Source organism: Gossypium raimondii, chromosome 7, assembly GCF_025698545.1.
Source record: "Gossypium raimondii isolate GPD5lz chromosome 7, ASM2569854v1, whole genome shotgun sequence".
Classification (NCBI taxonomy): Eukaryota; Viridiplantae; Streptophyta; class Magnoliopsida; order Malvales; family Malvaceae; genus Gossypium; species Gossypium raimondii.
The window spans coordinates 28,386,890-28,397,008 of NC_068571.1; the positions used below are offsets into that span (position 1 = coordinate 28,386,890).

The 10,119-nt window shown below is 34.4% G+C and overlaps 1 non-coding gene across 1 annotated transcript; it reads left to right on the forward strand.

The window, feature by feature from the left end:
* The first annotated feature begins 4,187 nt into the window (after nt 1-4,187).
* Nucleotides 4,188-4,294, forward strand: LOC128042679 (small nucleolar RNA R71). Its single transcript, XR_008198193.1, has one exon. It is a non-coding gene; the product is annotated as a small nucleolar RNA R71 (small nucleolar RNA).
* The last annotated feature ends 5,825 nt before the right edge of the window (nt 4,295-10,119 follow it).

Consider the following 10,119-nt stretch of genomic DNA (forward strand, 5'->3'; position numbering starts at 1 on the left):
CTTGCCCATTCGTCTGCGGATGGTAAGCTGTAGCGACCTTGTGTTTCACTCCATGTTTATCAAATAACCATTTCAACCACTTGTTCACAAAATGGGACCCTACATCATTGATGATGGCTCTTGGGGTTCCAAACATTGTGAACACATGTTTCTGCAAAAACTTTATTACAACCTTAGCATAGTTTGTCGGATATGCCTCTGCCTCAACCCATTTAGACACATAGTCTACTGCTAATAATATGTACTTGTGACCAAAAGACGGAGGGAAATGATCGAGAAATTCAATACCCCAAACATCGAATAATTCTACCTCAATGATGTTTGTTTGAGGCATCTCATTTCTGTTGGTGACATTTCCAACCCTTTGACATCGATCACAACCTTTTACGTAAACATATGCATCTTTGAATAGTGTTGGCCAAAAGAATCCGGCTTGCAATACCTTGGCTGCAGTACGTGTACCTCCGAAGTGTCCCCCACTCAATGCTGAGTAAAAATGGTATAAAATCTTATGTACTTCATCTTCTACCATGCATCTCCTAATCATTTGATCTGCACACTTTTTAAAAAAACACAATTCTTTCTAGAAATAGTACTTCACATCGTGAAGAAACCTTTTCTTTTGATGATACGTCTTATCAATCGGCATGAAACCACAAGCTAAAAATTTAGGCATATCAGCAAACCAAGGGGTATTGTGGACATGATTTACCTTCAGTATGTGTTCATCTGGAAAAGTCTCTCGAATTGGTATAAGAGGAGAGTTGCGGCTCCAATCTGGACAAGTGGTCTGCTACTTGGTTTTCCACTCCCTTTCAATATTGAATTTCTAGATCGAACTCTTGAAGTAGAAGTACCCATCAGATCAGTCTCGCGCTTAGCGTCTTTCTTGGCAAGTAAATACTTAATTACCGAGTGATCCGTATAGTCACTTTGGCACTTACAAGATAAGATTGAAACTTGTCAAAAGCAAACACAATAGCAAGTAACTATTTCTCTGTTACCGTGTAATTCAGTTGAGCTCCTGTCAGAGTCTGACTCGCATAGTATATGAGATGAAAAACTTTATTCTTTTGCTAACCCATGACAGCTCCGATCGCGAAGTCACTTGCGTCACACATCAATTCAAATGGCAAATCCTAGTCTGGTGTGACTATTATGGGTGCCGAGACTAACTGACTCTTCAAATCATTCAAAGCTCTTAAGCACTCCTCATCAAATTTAAACGCCATGTACTTTTCCAATAATTTGCATAAAAGTTTAGCAACTTTGGAGAAGTCCTTGATGAATCTTCGATAAAAATAGGCATGGCCCAAAAAGCTCCTAACACCCTTTAATATTGGAGGTGGGAGTTTCTCAATAACATCTACCTTTGCTTTATCTACCTCGATTCCATGTCTTGTTATCTGATGCCCTAGAACAATACCTTCTCGTACCATGAAATTACACTTTTCCTAGTTAAGTACAATGTTTGTTTCTTTGCATCGTCTTAGTACCTTGGCTAGATTGGCTAGGCAATCATCATATGTATCTCTGAATACTGAAAAATCATCCATAAAAACTTCCAAATATTTCTCAACCATGTCAGTAAAAATAGACATCATACATCTTTGAAATGTAGCAGGTGCATTACATAAACCAAATGGCATGCGCCTAAATGCAAATGTACCGTACGGGCAGGTGAATGTTGTCTTGTGCTGATCTTTCGGTGATACTGTAATCTGATTATTCCCCGAGTATCCATTGAGAAAATAGTAATAGTCTCACCTTGCGTGTCTATCCAGCATCTGGTCCAAAAACGACAAAGGAAAGTGATCTTTTCTAGTTGCCTTGTTCAACTTTCGTTAATCCATGCAAATTCTCCATCCCGTAACCGTTCTAGTCAGTATCAACTCATTATTCTCATTTTCAATGACCTTGATACCTCCTTTCTTTGGCACGCAATGGACTAGACTTACCCATGAACTATCTGAGATGGGGTAAATTATAGCCGCATCTAACCACTTAATGATTTCTTTCTTGACTACGTCCTTCATGATAGGGTTCAGTCTTCGTTGTCCATCAATCGTCCCTTTTTCGCCATCTTCTAAGATAATCTTGTGCATTCATATAGATGGACTAATTTTGCAAATATCAACTATGGTCAATCCGATAGCCTTATTAAATTGTTTCAACATCAGGATGAGTTTCTCTTCTTACTCAATAGTTAATTCTGCTGAAACAATCACAGGCAGAGTAGAAGAGTTACCTAAATAAACATATTTCAAACGTGAGGGAAGTACCTTCAGTTCTAATTTAGGTGGCTCCTCGATTGACGCTTTTGGTTGGGCATAATCCATTTTCTCTAACTGCAAAGATTCAAAGCAGGATTGCGGATTAAATCCCCTTTGATTAGCTTCTAACAAAGCTAAGAATTCATCCTCCTCTTCATCATTTGGAGGATCTGATGTCAAATTTTGTTTCAATGGGTCCTCAAAAAAATTGAGCTCCTTCTCCACGATTAAATCCTCTAAATTGAACACTGCAGAACAATCATCAATTGTGTCAGGAAATCGCATGGACTTAAAAACGTTAAATGTTACCTGATCATCCTGAACACACATAGTAAGCTCGTCCTTTTGCACATCCATAAGGGTCCTTCCGGTTGCTAAGAATGGTCTTCCTAGGATGATTGGCACCTCTTTGTCTGCTTCAAAGTCTAGAATCAGAAAGTTAACAGGAAAGATAAATTTGTCTACACGTACCAATACGTCCTTTATTTTTCCTTCTGGATGTGCTAAGGATCGATCTGATAATTGAAGTGTAACCGTAATAGGTCTAACTTCACCTATCCCCAACTTTCTAAATATTGACATGGCCATCAAGTTGATACTCACACCCCAGTCACTTAGTGCCTTACCACAATATGTTGCTCCAATATTGCAATGTATGGTAAAACATCCAAGATCCTTCAATTTTTGGGATAGTTTGTCTTGAAGATATGCACTACATTCCTTCCTTAGGGCTACCGTCTCAAATTCTCCAAGCCTTCATTTTTTAGACAGGATATCCTTCATGAATTTGATGTAGTTCGATATTTGTTCAAGTGCTTCAACCAACGGGATGTTGATATGAAGTTGCTTAAGTATGTCTAGGAACTTCTTGAATTGAATTTCCTGCTTCTACTTCTGAAGTCTTTGAGGGTAGAGTGGTGGAGGTTTCTTTACTGGAACTGGTTGATTCATTTTCTGTGGCAATTCTACATCTAACGGAGTTATTAGTTTATCAGAATTAGCTGGTTCATAAGTTACCTCGTCGGATTTTACAAATTCAATTTCTGGTGAAACTAGAATTTCAACATTTGGTTGAACTTCCTCTAAGTCTTGAGCGTCAGTTGGCCCCTTCTCAACTTCGAAGGAATTGAGCTCTAAAATCTTTTCGCTCCTCAATGTTAATGCTTTACAATACTCCTTCCCTGGATTCCTCGATTCTCCGTATCACTAGGTAAAGCACCTTGTGGTCAGTTTCTGAGTTCAGTTGCAAGCTGTCCCACTTGATTCTCCAAATTCCTTAGAGAGGCATCATTTTTCGCCATGTATGCCTTCAATAGATTCTCTAGGCTGTTGGATAGTTCAGCTTAGGTTGGTTTCTAAGCTTGTTGGGAAAAACTAGGTGGCTAGGTCGATCTAGGTTGGACATAATTGTCACTGGTTCCTGCCTCTTGGTTACTCCAGGAATTCGGGTGGTTTCACCATGATGGGTTATAGAAATTGGATTGTAGCCTTTGCCTTCCTCGATTTTGGTTCTGGTTACCCATGTAATACCCAGATTCTAGGTTCGATAGACATTCTTCGAACAAATGTCCTTCCCCACAATAAACACAGGCTACATTTTCAAATTGATTCAGTGGCTGTGCTGCAAAATTATTACACCTATTAGTAGTAAGATTTTTTGACATTGAGGATATTGATGATACTTGAGATACGAGTGAAGTAAGAGCATCTACTCCATGTATTCCAGCGGCTCGTCTTCTTGACACTGCTCGATTGGTTGGCCATTGATAATTGTTGCTGGCAATCCTCTCAGTGATTTCATAAGTCTCATTATAAGACTTAGAAAGGAGAGCACCATTAGCAGAAGCGTCCACTACCATCCTCGTGTGAACATTGAGACCATTATAAAATGTCTCAAGTTGTATGCAATGTGGGATTCGGTGATGAGGGCACTTCCGTAATAATTCTTTGTACCTTTCCCATACCTCGTACAATGAATCATCATCCATTTGTTGGAAAGCAGTGATCTTGTTCCTCAACTTAGTATTCTTGCTAGGCAGAAAATACTTCATAAGGAATTTTTCTACTAACTCTTGCCGTGTTGAAATTGAGTTTGGTGGTAATGAGTTCAACCAAGCTCGAGCTCTGTCCCTTAGTGAACATGGGAACAACTTTAATTGTAATGCATCTTCTAGTACTCCTGCTAACTTGAAAGAATCACTTACCTCCATAAACAGTTTTAAGTGTAGGTGAGGATCTTCTGTAGGCATTCCACTGAATTAGCCCACTGTCTGAAGCATCTGGAACATAACTGGCTTCAACTCGAACTGTTGTGCCTCAATTTCGGGACTCCTAATACCAGAATTAAGATCATGAAATACTGGCACGACATACTCTCTCAAAGCTCTATCCCTATCATCAGCAATAAGGATAGGATTTTGAGCAAGGTTTGCTCCGTTTCCTTGATTCAGATTTTTGAAGTTCATCCCTTTAGTCCTTCTCTGACTTGCTTGTCTTCTTCGCTATCAAAAAGTTCGTTCAATCTCAGGGTCTACAAGGAGTAAATCACAGAAAAATTAACTAAGTTAAAATTTGAAGAGAAAAATAAACCAAAATGCAAAACTAACAACTTCACAAATAATGACTTTTTTTAAAACACAACCCTCGACAACGGCGCCAAAAACTTGGTACGACGGAAATGGCCAAGTTTACACAATCGCAACAAGTAATAAAGTGACAAGTAAATGTCGAGTTATCGTACCCACAGGGACTGTGAAAAGAATTATTTATGAATGTTATTTAAAACACTTTGGTAAAGAAAAATATTTTGTTTGAAGAGGGTGATTAAAAACTAAGATTTTAAACTAAGTGAACTAAAAAAATAAATCTCAAATGCACAATTTCAAAATACGATTTTAATCAAGATGACATAATTGTGTTAGATTAATTACATTTCTTAACTTAGAATTATTAAACTCATGTTTAGATTGTTACGAATAAGTTCCCGACAACTCGGTAATTTGCTAACTTATGAACATTCTCACATACCAAAATCCATTTATCTATTGACTATATCCCTATGTCAAATCAACCGATTAAACAAATCTTAATAGGCGAATATGTTATTGTACATACATACTTATTAAATCGAAATAATCTATTGTACATATCCCTATGTCATTTCAAACAATTAACTCGATTTAATAAGCACAGAAAAGAGTATGTGAGGTAACAAAGTATCCTTACCTTGAAACAGTTTAATCACAATAATCTTGCAAGTTATGCAAGGGAAATGTATCGTCAGATACCGTTGTTAATCTAACCCTCAGCTACTTCAGATGATTAAACATGCACTGATTAAGTACTGTGTCCATTAATTACAATTTCAATCCATTTAAATAATTAATTCATTAGTTACCTAACAATTGTAATGTAAGAATAACTTAGTCATGATTTTACTTAATCAAGCATCTTACCGATGCCTATAACAACATAAACACAATTTCAATAATTTTAACAAACGAAATGCAATCAACCTAACATGAATTAAATTCAAGCTAAATTGATTAAATTAACCATTCCAACAACATAAATATTCATAGATATGTTTAGCATAAAAACAAAAAAAATTAAAGAGATAGGGAACAAGAATCAAATCCGGTGTTTTTTCGTGGCTTGACTAGTTGCTCCGTTCTTCCTTCCCCGTTGTCCTCGTCGACCAAGGCTGCTATGAACACTTAACTGCTGCTCCAAATAGCTGATGAATGTCCCTTTCCCAAGAGGAGAGATCGGCAAGAGAGCAAGGGAATTTTGGAATGGAAAAGAAGAGAGAAAGTGGAGAGAAGAGAGGAAATATGTGAATGCTTGAGGTGTGCTTTTCAAATGACCAGCCTAAGGGGGGTTTTATAGCTGAGTAGGGCTGCTAAAAATAGTTAAAATTATCAGCCAAAGGGCCCACCCTTGGCCGGCCACACATGTGGCAAGGTTGATAGTTTCAACTTTGCTAATTTAGGCTAGGGGCAAATCTATAAAGCCACCAATTGTGGAGGGGCTTGAATGCAACTTGAACAAGTCTTCAATGGCCTCTTTGCAAGATTAAATAATCAACTAATAAGTTGATTTGGGTCAGCTCTTGGGACGATTTTTGGGCTGTCTTTTTCTTGGTCGGTTCGGTTCAACTATACCACTTTTTCATAATTAATTAATAATAATTTATTAACCCAAATTAAATTGGATATAAATTAAAATTAATTATATTATGAATTAGTACATATAATTTTGGACCGTCTTAGGCTAAAATTTAGTTCACCTCGATACTTCAAATTACTTCTCGATTTTGTGCTTCTAGCAATACCTGTCGAGCCATTTTTCGCCATTTGTGCAAATCTGTCGAAAATAACCAAAATTCATCAGAATTAATTATAAATTTAACTAAAACTCAACATGTTCTTATTTTAAGTGCACTTTAATTATTTTGTAAAAATTAATTATTTTTTCGATAAGAATTTTATCGAAACTGTATGATTTTAAGTTAAAAAGGGTATGTAAAAATGTGTAAATTTCCGTGTTTCCAAATACCCGCATACTTTGAAAGGAACCATATGGTCTAAAAAAAAGGAATTGAAATCATGGTGTTGTCTTCAATGATATGAGCATTGAAATAACAAATCGTGATACATGAGAATGTTTATGTAGCCTCTAGTTGGGTAAGTGTAATTGCGAACCAGATTGGTAATGCATGACAAATGAAAAGATATGTATGAATGATATGATGTCTGAACATGGACTAGGGTCTTTGGCCAACATGAAGAAGGTTGTCTGCGTGAATGTATGGGTATAATGTATGCGCCAAAGGAACTTAGTTTGCTATAAGGTCTGTGTAAGTTTGGAATTTCACCAATGGGCAAATTGTATGAAGTCTTCTTCGATATACTATTCACCAACGGGCAAATAGTATAAAGTCTACTTTTGTATAGTATTCACCAATGGGTGAACTAAGTGTTTCACTGAGTTGGGAAGCTTTATTTGTCTATTGAATATATAATTATCTTAGTCTCTGCTTTGGAACTCACTACGCTCTATGAACTTAATTTTCACCTTTCCTTTTCAGGATCATTGAAGAAATAAAGCAATTATCAAGGACCACACCAAAGGATATTTTCTGTTGTGAAACTTGTAATGATTTTGTGTTATGCATGACAATAGGGGTGGTGTTAAGGATTAGGATTTTAAACAACGGTATTTTGTAACTAAAATTGTATTCGTCAAATTATAATTTTTCCCTAACTTTTGTAATGAAGCTTATGGTCTCGAGTTGTAATGGTTTACTTCATGATTTACTATTTCAGAATTCTATTATCTTAAGTTAGCTTTGATGAAGTCTAACTTCTTTTCAAATTGCGTTTGGGGAAAGTGAAAGGACGTAAGGCGCTACATGTTGAAATCGTAAATGAATTGCATGTAGAATCAAATTAATAAAAATAGATAGAAATGATAAAGTTAGATAAATGGATCACATTACCAAATGAATGTGTTTTCTCACAGAGTAAAGAAATGTCTTGAGAATTAATTTAAGTTTTTCAAAATATTATTTAATTACATAATTGAAATTAAAAATGGAATTAAATTAATTAGTCATTATGAATTCGTTGAATATGAAAATTAAATATATTTTCTCATAGATTCTTTTACAGTATTGTTACCATGACTTTAACGAAATTGAAATTAGGTTGAGAAATTATTAATTAGAAAAAAATTATCTAATTGAATTAAATAAAAAATATTTATTTTGGAAAATAGAAAAACATATATTTGGTTTGATTAAATTATAAGGTGTTGGGTTAAAAGTTCAGGAAGCACATATAATTGGACCTAATATAGGAGAAGCCCAATTTTAGTCATGTTACATGTCAAGGACGACAACCCTAGTGTCTTTAATTGGGTCATTTATTTTGGAGTCAATAACCATGCGTGTGTTTCTCTATAGAGGTTCAAGGAAATGAAGTATATTAGAGATAATAGTCTATCGTTGCGAACTAGAAATGAGACAAGTGTGGCAGTTGAAGCAGCGAGAGATGTACAACTTTATTTTGATAATTTTAGGAAGATTATTTTAAAAGATGTTTTTTATGTGCCAGGTTTCAAAAGAAACTTAATTTCTATTACATGTACTTTTAAAGACATCTTGATCATGAATTTTAATAATAGTATTGCAATATTTAGGAATCGTATTCTTATCTATAATGGATGAATGTTTAATAATTTCTATTTTATCAAACCAAAGATGTACACACTTCTTGAAATTCAACTAGCGAATAGAGACTTAAAACTTCTCACTCTAACGAGGCGTACCTTTGGCATTTGAGACTTGGTCATATTAACCAAGAAAAAAATCACTAGACTTGTGAAAGATGACACCTTAAGTATAAAGATCTCACTTTTGTACCTAAAGACCAGAACACTCACCTCCAAAATCCTCTCCCCAGGAACTTAGGCAGTAAGTACTCAACAATTTTTACAATAACAGTTTGCACTCTCTCACAAAAATAGTTTCACAATGAACAAATTAGAATGCACTCAATAAGCTTTCATACAAAACTTAAACAAGCCTTAAAACATATATCAATTTTGGGTTGCTATCATAGCATCTAAGTCAATACAAAGCAACACCTTCAAAATAGCTATTACATCATTAACAATCAAAGCACTATCAATTGAAGATATGATCTCCAAATCAACAACTCAATATCGTTCGATTCTTCATATTCCAATGGTTGAATTAATTCACATATTTTTTCTAAAATAAAATTTTATTAGAGATGGTAATTCACAACCTACTTATATATCTCAAAATTTATTAAAACATGAATTTACATCCAATCTAAATTCTAGGAATTAATATTTTAGCAAAATTTAGTTTATCACATACATATATTTACAAGAATGTCACATTTTATGAAATATTAACCAAACATTAAGAAGAAGAAAAATTCAAGTATAGGTTTATACTATAAACATAGCACAATTTGACTCAGATACCAATTATTAAAAAAATCAATTTAAGAATAATTTTCTTTCACAACAGAAAATTGAAATTTTGAAAACTGAGTTGGTTGTGATATTTATAACAATAAAATTTTTCTCGAAAAATACTTGTGCTTGTGTGAGACGAATCTTAAATGTTTCTGTCTTTCAACTAACCGACCTTCTCCACAATTTTCATACCACGAATTGCTTCGAGTGTGGACTCAAAAAATCACAAATCGAACTATAAATGATTTATTAATTTTATTACTTTCAAAAGTAAAGTAATTCTCTCTCAATAGAAACTGATAAAATTGTTATTCTCGAAAAATAGAATTTATACTTAGAAAATAAATTCTCTCTACCTTCTTGCAGAATAACAATATCGCAAGGTTATGTGAAACTTATGAAAAGCTTCTAGATCTATAACTCTACCACTATCATCCATTTATATGGAGAGATAGAAAAAATCATAGTTGAATTAGTAAAACACAAGGAATATTTATTTAATAGAAAAACAACTTCCTAGTTGAACTAGGAGAGAGAGGGGAGACAGCTAGTTAAATGCACTAGCATTGTTGCCCCTCATATTGCATATAAGGGGAATTTTGGTCTCTCCTGTATTGGGTCCAATTAGATATGCTTCTTGGACTTTTTACCCAACATTCTATAATTTTATCCAACCTAATACATGTTTTTTTGTTTCCCAAATTAAATATTATTTATAAATTAATTTAATTAGGTAAATTAATTTTTCCAATTAAATAATTTTCTTAACCCATTTTTAATTTCGTTAAAGTCATAAATTTTTACTGTAAAAGAATTTATGAGGAAATATATTTGA